Here is a 12,940-nt window from a genome sequence, read left to right as displayed (position 1 = left end):
TGGGCTCATTTCAGTCATCATCCATGTATTTAAGAATCAAAACCTCTTAATTAGCAGACATACATTATCATACAGTTGAACGAGGAAGACGTTTGAACATATTTAGTAATGAAGCTTTTTTTCTAGGTATGTTTGAGAGTTGAGAGAGTGGGTATGAGGTGGCAAATAATAATATTATGGGAATGACTGTGTGGGGGAGCGGTTGGGTGAATGATTGCACTTCCTTCCCACTCCTCTGACCTCTCAAATGAAATGAGTGGGAAGCTCTTTAAATCAAGGATCTCTTTTTCTCTTTTTCTTTTACCAATTCAACATTATGGTTAATGCCTCGTCGTTTGATGTCTATACCATGAAGAGAATCATGTTCCTTAGATCATGGCATGATTATTAAATTATGAATTCTCTATTGTGTGACTTTTGATCCAGCGAATTCCTAAAGTGATAGAGAACTATGAGCTCATTATTGTGCTGCTATGTAATTGAATGGATTTCATATTAATTACAAGTGTCAGTAGGGTTGACTAAAGCTGCTTTCTACATAAAAACAAAGACTCAAGAATCCCTATATATATTATAATCTCTTCACCCTGTATCAATTCTCAATCAACCACAGAATCCACAGCTGCATGCTTTATTACTTTTGCAAATGATTCAAGTTGTTTGCCTACAAGGAGAAAATGAAGTCTACAATGAGCATAGATTAACCTGATCCCCACAAACTGGCCACATGCATTTGCAGTCATAGGAGTACGGTTTATCAAGGCTGTCAAAGTCAAGAACATAGCTATAAACTATTACGGGCGGTTTATCAGAGCAGTCAAGATCAAGGACAGAGCTATAAACTATTATAGACAAGCGCCAAGGGCCAAAATATATTGCTGCTAAGGAACCAATATTTTTGTGAGTTATTGGCAGTTGGGTTTAATATGTATAATTATCACCATTGACTTTGTTTACAGGGGAAAAGGAAGTCCCCCACTCCAGAGTCAATGTCATATATTGCCAACAAACTATACATAGGTTTTGAGTGAACAGGTAAAGTTAAGAGCCCCACTTGTGTTGAGTTGTTGACCACTATATTTAACATTGTCGGCCACCTGCCCAAAGTCAAAAATCCAGGCTTATTCTCTAATTCAGTCGGTTGAGTTGACCAATGTCTTTAGAATATGTATTCTCACACATTTTTTTATCTGATAATCTAATCTTATTTAAAATAAACCAAGTTGTAATTTTTTAATAGATTAAAATAATGGAGGAATTTTCTTTAAACCAATTTAAAGGAAAACTTTATTCTAAGAAGAAGATGATCAGATGAAGGGCATTGAGGGTGACTTCCTTCTTCTGCTGTTGAGGTATATGTTGTTTTGGACGGGATAGGTAATGGTTTTAAAGGGGCTACATAGTGCAGCTTGGCTTAGGGGGCAGCCAAGTCCAGTCATCTATCTATATCTATATACGCTATATCACAACGACTAAGAATTATTCAAACTCAACCTCTCTTTCTTCGGAACTGAAATAACATCCCTTTAGCTAGGATGGTGGTCTACGATCATGAGAAAGACATAATAGAATAAAGTAGTCGCTCCTATCCTTTATAGTCGAGTTGCTTCCTTGCCTACCTTACCTCCTCTAAACTACTATCATTCTTCCCAGCCTGCCTATTTTATCTGTTTATAAAAGATTTAACAAAGTCTTAATAAAATAAGGCTCAGAACAACTCGAGACATAAGGCCCCGAAGGAATGAGATGCAGTTCTTTAATCACTCCAGTCAGAATTTTCAGTCCAAAATTTTCTATGTGATTCAGAGCTGGAAAGGAGGAAGACTGCACTATAGAATTTGATAGAATTGTATTTTCAATGATATATTTCTGCAATATACATGGCTATATATACACAACGTGTGTGTGACTTTACAAGGGAATGGCAATGAATGATAAATTTCCTTATATAACTGATTGACTATTTTCCTTCAACAACCAAATTGTCTTTACTGCTTGATTATCCTTTCCTTGTATAGTTGTCTTCCAGTATGGTAGGAGTATGGTAAGAATTGATATTTGTGGATCCTTCCTTATTGTAGCTTGATGTCACTGCAGTCATGGGATGATATCCATGATCTTCGGCAGACTTAGTGTTGTCTTGTTCTGGATGGAAAGTTGCATCTTGATGAGGTGTAATCATGTCGACAGGTGGAGATGGGCTAACAGCCCCCCTCAAGCAAATGGGAGGGGTACAGACCATAAGCTTGTCACGTAGGAGCAAGAAACGGGCAGAGGTAAGGCCCTTGGTGAAAATATCAGCCGGTTGGTCACAGGTGGAAATAAAATTGAGAGTGATGTCTTTGTTCAAGACCTTCTCACGGATAAAGTGGTAATCCACCTCAATGTGTTTAGTTCGGGCATGGTAGATAGGATTAGATGCAGGGGCCATAGCACCAAGGTTGTCACACCGAATTACAGGCAGATGAAGAAGAGGAAGGTGGAGGTCCTTCAGTAACATATGCAGCCAATAAAGTTCCGTAGTAACCATAGCCATAGCCCAATATTCGGCTTCAGTGCTGGATTTTGAGACGACGGACTGTTTCTTAGCACACCAAGAAATCAAGCAAGGACCAAGGAATACTCCAAAACCAGTTGTAGACCGCCTATCATCAAGGTCCCCCGCCCAATCGGAATCACAGTAGGCCTGCAAAGAGAGAGTACCCTTAGAGTAAAAGAGACCATAATCCACAAAGCCCTTAAGATAGCGAAGAACACGTTTGAGGGCTGTCCAATGACTGGAGGTTGGAGAGTGTAGGTGCTGGCATAGCTGATTCACGGAGTAGGCTATTTCAAGGCGAGTTAATGTGCAATATTGAAGTCCTCCCACAAGCTGCTGATATTCAGTGACATTATCAAGTGGATTACCATCCAAGGAGGAGAGTTTGGATCCTGAGACACAAGGTGGACGACATGCTTTTGCTCCTACCATTCTGGCTTTGTGCAGTAAGTCCACAATATACTTGGAATGCCGTAGGTGAATGCTTGAAGTGTCACGCTGCACTTGAATGCCCAAAAAATAATTTTAACTCTCCAAGGTCTTTCAAGGCAAAGTCTGTTCGAAGCTTGTCAAGAACGGAAGAAATAACAGAGCCATGAGTCCCTGTAACTAAAATATCATCAATATAAATTAAAATAAATAAGTGAGTTGTGCCTTGATGATATAAAAATAAGGAGCTATCAACCAAAGACTGGACAAACCCAAACTCAAGGAGGGAATCAGACAGTTTGTTAAACCAAGCACGTGGGGCTTGCTTCAAGCCATAGATGGCTTTGTGTAATTTACAAACATGACCAGGGAACTCAGGATGCACGAAACCTTGAGGTTGGGTCATATAAACATCTTCTTGCAGTTTTCTATGAAGGAAGGCATTCAAAATATCCAATTGACGAATGGGCCAATTATAGTGGACAGCAATGGCAAGAACGACCAGGACAGTAGATGGCTTGATGACGGGGCTGAATGTTTCGGTGTAATCAATACCTCTCCTTTGATCAAATCCTTTGGCCACCAAGCGTGCTTTGTAGCGGTCAATGGAACCATCGGGCTTGTGTTTGAGTTTGTAGACCCACTTGGTCCGAACTGGATGACGACCGGGCGGTAGGGGGCATAACGAACATGTATGGTTAGCCAAGAGTGCATCAAATTCTTGGTTCATTGCTTCACGCCAAGATGGTGATTTAAAAGCATCAGAGAAACATGAAGGTTCAGCCACAGTAAGGGAGCTTTGCAACGCCCGTAGGGGGTGTTTGGTGGAGTAAAAAAGCTTGTAATCACCAAAAGGTTTGGGCTTGAGTGACCCGGTCTTGGAACGTGTAACCATCTGATGAGGTTCCTGCAAGGAAGCAATTTCCTGATTTTGAACATTGGGTAAGGTCGCCACCTGCAAGGGAGATACTTGAGCAGTAGGTGCTAAGTCAGAAAATCCAGATTCAAACGTAGGTGTAGGGAAAGATAATGTAGGGGAGAGGGTTGGAGGGTCATGGGGAGTGGACGAGTGGGATGGGAGAGGAGTGGGCTGTGTCGGTGATGGTAGTGTGGTCGTGGAGATGTTGGGAGAAGTAGGGGGCAGTAGGTGTACTAGGGGGTCAGTAAAGGGATGGGTTGGTGATGACACATAAGGGACAGCTGTAACTTGATTGAGGGCTGGTAGGGGTGACGTGGGAGGAGCAGGTAAAGGGAAAGAAATATTAGGCAATTGAATTACAACAGGACTCACAGTGGGCATAGGTATTTGTGGAGACGTGGGGCTGAGAGAACGGTGTTGAGCAGGAAACAAAGTCTCGTCAAAGACTACATGACGAGAGAGATATACACGTTGAGAGACCGGATCAAAACACTTGTAGCCTCTATGGTTAGAACTAAACCCAATAAAAATACATTGCTTGCTTTTAAATGATAATTTGTTGGGGAGATAAGGTCGTAAAGCAGATAACAAGCACATCCAAAAATACGAAGTAACGAGTAATCTGGAGAGCGATGAAATAATTTAAAAAATGGGGAGTCATTGGACAACAGGGGAGTGGGCAACTGGTTGATAATATATGCAGAATGTAAAAAAGCATCAACCCAAAACGTAGTTGGCAAATGAGACTGAGCAAGGAGGGAGAGACCCATCTCCATTAAGTGGCGATGTTTTCTCTCGGCCAAGCCGTTTTGCTGTGCTGTGTGTGGGCAAGAACAGCGATGAACAATTCCATTGAGAGCAAGAAAGTCAGAAAAGGATTTAGAAACAAATTCACCTCCATTATCTGTTTGAAATTGTTTTATTCGACTACAAAGTTGATTCTCAACAAGCGCTTTAAATTTTACAAAGGAAGGAAATACATCAGATTTTTGAGCAAGAGGATAAACCCAAGAGAAGAGACTGAAATCATCAATAAACACGACATAGTAGCGAAAGCCACCGAGGGAGATGGAAGGAGACGTCTAGACATCGGAGTGAACCAACTCCAAAGGTGACAATGATACTCGAAAGGAGGAAGCAAAGGGTAGCTTCTTGGATTTCCCATATTGGCAGAATTCACATACGGAATTTTTATTTGTAGAAGACGAAACTGGAAGATTATTGGAGCTGAGGACACGAGAGACGACTGGAGAGGAAGCATGGCCCAACCGAGCATGCCAGGTATCAAATGATGCACACATGCCAAGAAAGGCAATGCAGGAACGAGCTTTGTTGAGAGAACAATTTTGTAATTTTATTGGGTAGAGGCCGTTGATACTAGGACCATCAAGGAGTGTTTTGCCCGTCAGATTGTCCTTTATAAAAAATTTGGAGCCAGTTAGTATAAAAAAGCAATCATTGTCTATACAAAATCTATTAATAGAGAGGAGGTTGGCTGCAACATTAGGACAATGAAGAACATGGGTTAAGAGAAATTTGGATTGAGGAGTGCGAAGAAGAGTGGAACCTGTGTTTTGAATCTGGAGTCTAGACCCATTACCTACTGCCACCATATCTTTGCCGGTGAATGGGTGCTGTATTGCCAAGTTCTCCAAATTAGCCGTGAGATGAGCATTTGCTCCACTGTCAGCATACCAGTCATCATCCACAAGAGCATTGTTCTGAGCGACCATGGCTGCTAACTGGGGCGGTGGGTGGCGTACCTGATATGTGTAGTCCATACGATGGAAACAATCCAGTGCCTGATGACTGGATTTGCCACATATCTGGCAAGCAGCACATGGAGTAGCGGAGTTCGACTGAGGAGCTCCAGATGGTGGTGATCTAGAGGAAAATGATTTATCATTTGCGGGGCTGCTGCATGTGATGTGGGGGACGAGTATGTCTTCTTGGGGAAGAGGAGAGTGAGCCACGTGATTTTCTGATGAAAAATGGAGGAGATTGCCTTTTGTTAGAAAAAAGAGGAAATGAAGTGTTACTTGTTGGAATAGAACTGTGTTGATTTTCTAAGAAAATCTCATGGGATAGCAGTTCAGCTTGGAATTCTTCAAAGGAGATCTTATCTTTTCGAGTGGCAAATGAGAGAGATATGACAAATGGGCCGTATGAGACATTGAGACCATTAATCACATACGAGATCAGGTCTTGGTCGTCAATAGGCTTGCCTGAAATGGCAAGTTGGTCAGCATACTCCTTGGCAGACTGGAGATATTTAGAGCAGGACTTCGACCCTTGATGAAGGTGTTGAAGTTGCCGTTTGAGTTGAGCAACCCGACATGGGGATTGTAAAGCAAATTTTGTGGCAAGGGAGACCCAAGCTTAGCGGGAGGTATTTACACCATACACAGTCGCCAGAACTTTCTCAGTAAGAGTGGCATTAATCCAACTCAAGAGGCTTTGGTCCTTCTTTGTCCATATGACAAAGGCAGGATTAACAGTAGTTGTATCTTTCCTTGATCATCAGGAAGAAACTGGTTGGGGCACGGTTCAGAACCATCCACGATGCCCAAAAGATCATTGCTTCGTAAAACAGGGAGAAATTGGTTGAGCCACATAAGGTAATTGGGCCCATCAAGTTTGACAGAGACAAACACAGTGATATTGGGAAAGGTAGAGGCAGCAGTGTTTGAGGCCATTGAGAAAAGGGAATGAAGAGGAAAAGAAAAAAAAAAAAAAAAGAGTAAGAAACATGACAGGAAATAGAGACAAGTGTGAACTTGATTCAGGGCTTTGATACCATGATAGAATTGTATTTTCAATGATATATTCCCGCAATATACATGACTATATATACACCAACGTGTGTGTGACTTTACAAGGGAATGGCAATGAATGATAAATTTCCTTATAGAATTTTCCTGGATAGCACGATTGGGAACAAAGGCTGCTTGCAATTTAAAATAAACCAAGTTGTAATTTTTTAATAGATTAAAATAATGGAGGGATTTTCTTTAAACAAATTTAAAGGAAAACATTATTCTTTATTATTTTTTCTAGGTTTTTATGTAAAGATAGTGATGATATAAATACTACATGGTCCAACATGTATGGACCTCTATAGAAAGATTGCTAATTGATGGAACCTCGACCGATGGATACCCCCACCCCGCGCACACTAGGAAGTGGATTGAGTAGCCCCTAAAGGGATGAACTGACCTATAGACCTCTAATTGACTGTTGATCCTCTAGCTGATTCATGAATCGACAGTCTCCTGGTCATCAGTTACTTGCCCAACAGATTTATGATAAAAAGACTATAGAAGGAAAGGTATCCCGACTTAACCTTATAAAGGAAGAATTGACTCTATAAGGAAACGACTCGCTTGATCATTCATGAGAATTTACTACCTTCCATGCCGGATCTTGACATAGCCTTATCACTGACAATCCTATTAAAAGATTGCGAACCTTAGATATGTGTTCTCTTCTCTTCTCATTCTCTTGTTTCATCAAAGATCACCTTACTAGCTTAGACATCGAAGTGCCACTACAGTCCCTGTAAGTCACTTATGTTTATCTTTGTTTTTTCAAGTATTCTTAACTAGACTACTGATACGCGATCAACTGTATCCTGGGATGGAATTAGGAAAAAAGAAAATGAAGGAAATTAAAAAAACAAAAGAGATGGATACATAATGATATGTCTGCTCTCCACCCTTCCTTTCCATCATGTCGTGGAAGGAAAAAGCACTCAACTTTAAGTCATCAGAAAGCAAAGGTGCTCTACCATCCCCATAATGATGATCGGAATATCATGTAAACAGACTCGACTTAACAGCTCGATGAAATTGACACAGTTCTTTTTATTAACTTAAGTTTTTAAGACAAGTGATAATTTAACATGATATCAGAGTTAAATGTCTTGAATTCAACCAAGATAATATAGGGGCAATGAGACATTGTGGACCCAACAAGGAGCTCTATTATATGAGAAGTGTATTGTTTTCATTTTTACCGATCTCTTATCCATCTTCGTATAAGAGATGGACAAATCCATATTTAAGTGTGTGAATTTAAATATGATCATATGAAAACGTTCATACATATAAGTGCATGTGTTGTTAATGCTGTGGAGTAATGTTCAACTGCGTATATATATTTGGACTCATTCAATCATCCATACATATTTAACAATGAAAAGCTGTAACAACCAAAAGCTTGGCAAGACTTGTACTACTAGATATATATCATGCAATTGAAGGGTTTTCACATGCCACATCTTTAGTAATGAAGCAATGCAAATGTTATGGACTTTTGTTGTATTTTCCACACAACAGTCGATATGATTAATTTACAATATGCAAGCTATGACTATAATTTATCGTAGACCATATCATTTATTGTGCATGCATCATCATCAAATGCCTCTTGCACAGTGATGCACACGTCATGGAATTGCCGAACGATTATTAATACGTATAATACTCTTTATTGACATGTACTCTATGATAGTTTTAAGGTGTTACCTTATTGAGGATGAAACTCCACCAAATGCCACTTTCTCTCCCTCTAAGTTTAGGAGTACTTGTTGGAATGCAAAAATGAAAGAATGACTCATATGGCTTAAAAAGAAAAAAAAAAAAAAAAACTCTTTGGGCATGATCAGATGTTCAGGGTATACTTCGAACGTTCCAATGGGATGTCGGACGTTCAATTAGGCAAACATCAAACATTCAAGTGGGATGTCGAACGTTTGGCTAGAGCGACATTAAACGTTCCATTTTTTTTTTTTTTTTTTTTTTTATATATGTCCATAACCAAGGGGAGGGGAAAATAGGATGGTGATTCGAACTAGTGACATTCACAGCTCCATTTCATGAGACATAGTCTCCAACCGATCGAACTACCCATTGGGTATACATTAAACATTCGATCGGGATACTTGAACATTTGGAATTCGGAAGGTGGGTATAATATCAAAGTTATTTATGGGGAAATCAGTTTATTTATTTTATGAGATTACAATATATAATGTTAGTTATAATTTGGTGTTGGTTTATAACACACGATTTATTGAATAAATGTATTTATTTCGGTGCATTATAAAGGAGTAACTCAATCAGTTGGGGACCATGGCTTATAAAGCGAAAGTCACAAGTTTGAATATCCTTTCTCTTGTGCGGACATGTGGCAAAAAAAAAAAAAAAATTCCAAATGTTTGGCCTGTTCAACACGCCTTTCCCCTCATGTACGCCTTTGCATTGATAAGCTCGCTAATAGAAACTGATGAGTCATGAGTTGAAGACAAAATTTCAGTTGAAAATTCATCATTCAATTCAAGTGTCGTTATATAAGCTGTAGTTTGGTCAAAATCATTTTTTATTTTAACAATCAATAGCTCATTTCATCATCAAAATATTAAAGCTCTTACGCAAACATACATTATCTTACAGACATAAATTAGTGTACAAAATTTGATTGTAGGGAGTAAATTTTTTTTTTTTTTTTTTTGGCATATCTCATGGATCTCTAAGTTCATTTTCATATCACAAAGAGCCAATTGTAAATCTTGTAAACTGAAGGGAGTGATTTTGCATTTTTCCTAAAAATTTACTCGGTTTGTAACTTTTAGGCCCCCCAAATAGCCAAGAGGTGCCGTAGACTCAAATATCTTGGATTCGATTATGAACTAAGAGTTTTAATTTCTTAAATATTTTATATTATATTCTTAGTTCTTTCTTGTCATTTTGTATTATCATACTAGCTCTCCATTGGTCTTTCCATATATTTAAGCTTCAATTAATTTAACTTATTAGAATTGTTAGGGTTATAGCTAGTATTGTGCTCCTTGAATCTTATTAGATAAATTAACTACTCATGTGATCCACTTTTAGGGTTGAATACTATCCAAAAGAATGTTGTTAGATGTACTATAACTTTTGCTACAAGTTCCTTACAAACTGACATGATAGTCCATGTGACACTTATCACGTGATCAGCCACCAAATAATTAAATTTTGTTATTTAATTTTTTACCATTAAAATATTGCCACATGAGTTTGTAAGGTCGGAATTGTAATAAAAGTTGTAGTACTTCTTGCATTTTCCTAATCTATATCAATCTTGTATGAAATCAAGATGTGTATGATTGTTTTAATAATTAAGTAGCTAGCTTTTCTTATTATTTGACTATTTTTATAGTTCATGTAATATTAAATTAATTCAGATGCAATCGTTTAATTAGTTAGAGATGATAATACAATAAGTATTTTAAGTGGTTTTTCATGTCAGACACTTATCCACCTAAAATATATCACGTCGTGTAATAAATGAGTATGAATAGTAACATTACTAGCTCTAATACAATACTAGCAATTTGAATGGGGAAAAATAATTTTGTTTTTAGTTTGAAATTTCTTTTATTAGTGACGCTAAGTTCTCTACTTTATATTGGACTTATCAATGCATCATGCCTTTAATAATCAGAAGCTCCTAATTATCATGCAGTAGTATTTGTACGGAATGTGATTTCTTCATTTCATTTGAACTGTAAAGTATCTAATTAATTATATTCTATGAGTATTTTTGTCTTTTTCACTTCTTAAAATGGTAAAAATACTCATCAAATATAACTAACCGAATATCAAAATGATCTAATTTGTACCTCTTGAAGGGAGGAATTAAGATGTTTGAAAGCATTAATTGTAAATCATACAGAAGTTTGGTCTATTGTTCACACAGGAGTTGATATCATTGACAATATTGCGTCACAGTCTAAAGACCCTACTATTTCCTCTCATGCACACCATGGAAGCGTGACGCTAGCCACAGATTCTTAATTCCCGACCCTACAATGGCGGCGATTAATGGAGCAACCAACATTAATCAATCAAATACTTTATTAGCTAGTAAGCAAGTAAATTACTCCAAGAGGGAAAAAAGGGAGGGGGTAAAAGCTAGGAAAGCCTTCTGCCTATATATATATATATAGGCTTGCATTCTCTTCTTAAAACTCCAAGCAACCTATATATGTATAGGCTTGCATTCTTTGCTGAAAACTCCGAGCAATATCTCATTCTCATAGCTATTAGCCTAGAGCAAGCTGCAGAGATGGTGGGTAGATGGTGGGGAAAATGCATTATAGCATTTCTCATCACCTTCCCTTCATTGGCTCGCTCTAATATTGCTTTTGCGGCTATTCTCCCAGTGAAAGCCGAATACTGGTATTGCCACAGTGACTTCCCAATCCCGGTGCCTAGCATACCTTCCTAGCTTTTCACCCATCTTTTTGCTGCCTTTGCGGATGTCAAACCCAACACCTATGAAGTCACCTTTCCTGACGAATATAGGGAGCGGTTCTCAACCTTCACCCAATCCGTGTAAAAAACAAACAAAAACGTCAAAACCCTTTTATCCATCGGTGGATTCTCTAGCCCTACCTTTGCTTTAATGGCTAGCTAGCTCAGTACCTACAAATCATTCATAGATTTCTCAATAAAGCTAGCAAGGTCTAACGACTTCCATGGCCTTAGCCTCCACTGGTTGTACCCCTCAACGGCGGCCGACATGACCAACCTTGGTTCTCTCCTCGATGAATGGCGTGCAGCCGTTCACAAAGAGTCCGAGCTGATCGGAAATGACCGGTTGCTTCTAGCTGCAGCGGCCAATTACATGTCGTCCATGTTGCCCACAGTCACATATCCCGTTAATCAGATTGCAAGGAAGTTGGACTGGATCAACATAGTGGCGTACGACTTCTATAACCCCGCTCTGGCTAGGAATAGAACTGGACCTTTTGCAGCATTGCAAAGTCCACAAATCAATGCAGAAACCCCACCTTGTGGGCATAACGGCATCAGTGCTTGGCTTGCAACAACTATGCCCGCCAATAAAATAGTCCTTGGCCTTCCATTTTATGGCGCCACGTGGCGCCTAGTAAATAAAAATAACTGAGAAATATTTGTGCCGGCTGCTGGACGGGCTCAAAGTGATATAATATATATTAATGACTCAGATGGGACCTTACCTTATAACCAAATCAAGTATTTCATAGAGAAACACCCAGGTCGCAGACAGGATCACAGTGACGAATATGTTGTAGACTATCTCAGTGCTGGGAATACTTGGATTGGTTATAATGACATTCAGAGTATTAGAGCTAAGGTTGAATATACTAGGGGAAAGGGATTGCTCGGTTACTATGCATGGCATGTGGGCAGCGACAGAGATGGGACTCTTTCAGGAGCAGGTTAGAATATTTATATCTTTCCTAAATCATGCATCTACAATTTGCCTTTGAAGCATATATATATATATATATATATATATATATATATAAGGTTTTTTTTTTTTTTTTTTTTTTTTGTCACATACAAGTGTCTCTGTTTTGATTTGTGCATGCATCGTCCATATTAATTCTCACTTGTTATGTATGTGTAATTCTAATTACTTCTAAGGTTTATATGAGTCTGTGATGCAAAGTTAGCTCAATCACCTCCAAAGATCTCTTGACCGAGGGTGGTCGAATCGCCCTAATAACTTTCGGGTAGCTCATCCCCACCCCTTCAATTCTAACCTGTTTATAGTGTGGCGGTAAGTGTTTTAAGATAATTATTAGGTGTGCTAGAGTATATTTGCTACTTGTTAAATGTTGCTAGTACGTGTCAACATGTAATTTGAAGGTATAAATCAAGGGTTTTACTTTTACCTCATTCTTATTGAACTCAAACTCTTCCAATTTGAATTTGTAAGTCTTTATTGATCATTCTAACTTGTAACTTGTAATTCTTATTGCTATTCCAACTTCTGGTGCATGGCGAATTCTTGAACAAGCTGACACTAGCGACGGCACCAGCCCCGGCATTAACAACGGCACCGCAGCCGTCAACGCCACAGGCACCAGCAATGGTACCCACACCAGCACTGGCACCGCTACCTCCACTGCCACCAGCGTCGGCACCATCACCAACACCATCACTAGCACCAACACCAACACCAACACTTTCATCTGTGTCAACACTTGTCTGGCTCCAGCACTAGCTAGCTCGGTGTGA

General features: G+C 39.1%; 1 pseudogene; it reads left to right on the top strand.

Annotated features, from left to right (window-relative positions):
* Positions 1-10,916: 10,916 nt before the first annotated feature.
* On the top strand, positions 10,917-12,940 carry LOC132185236 (class V chitinase pseudogene; annotated as a pseudogene).

This window comes from Corylus avellana, chromosome 7 (assembly GCF_965113065.1).
Source record: "Corylus avellana chromosome 7, dhCorAvel1.hap1.2, whole genome shotgun sequence".
NCBI lineage: Eukaryota > Viridiplantae > Streptophyta > Magnoliopsida > Fagales > Betulaceae > Corylus > Corylus avellana.
The sequence above is the reverse complement of the archived record's forward strand: the minus strand, read 5'-3'. Positions and strand labels throughout refer to the sequence as shown.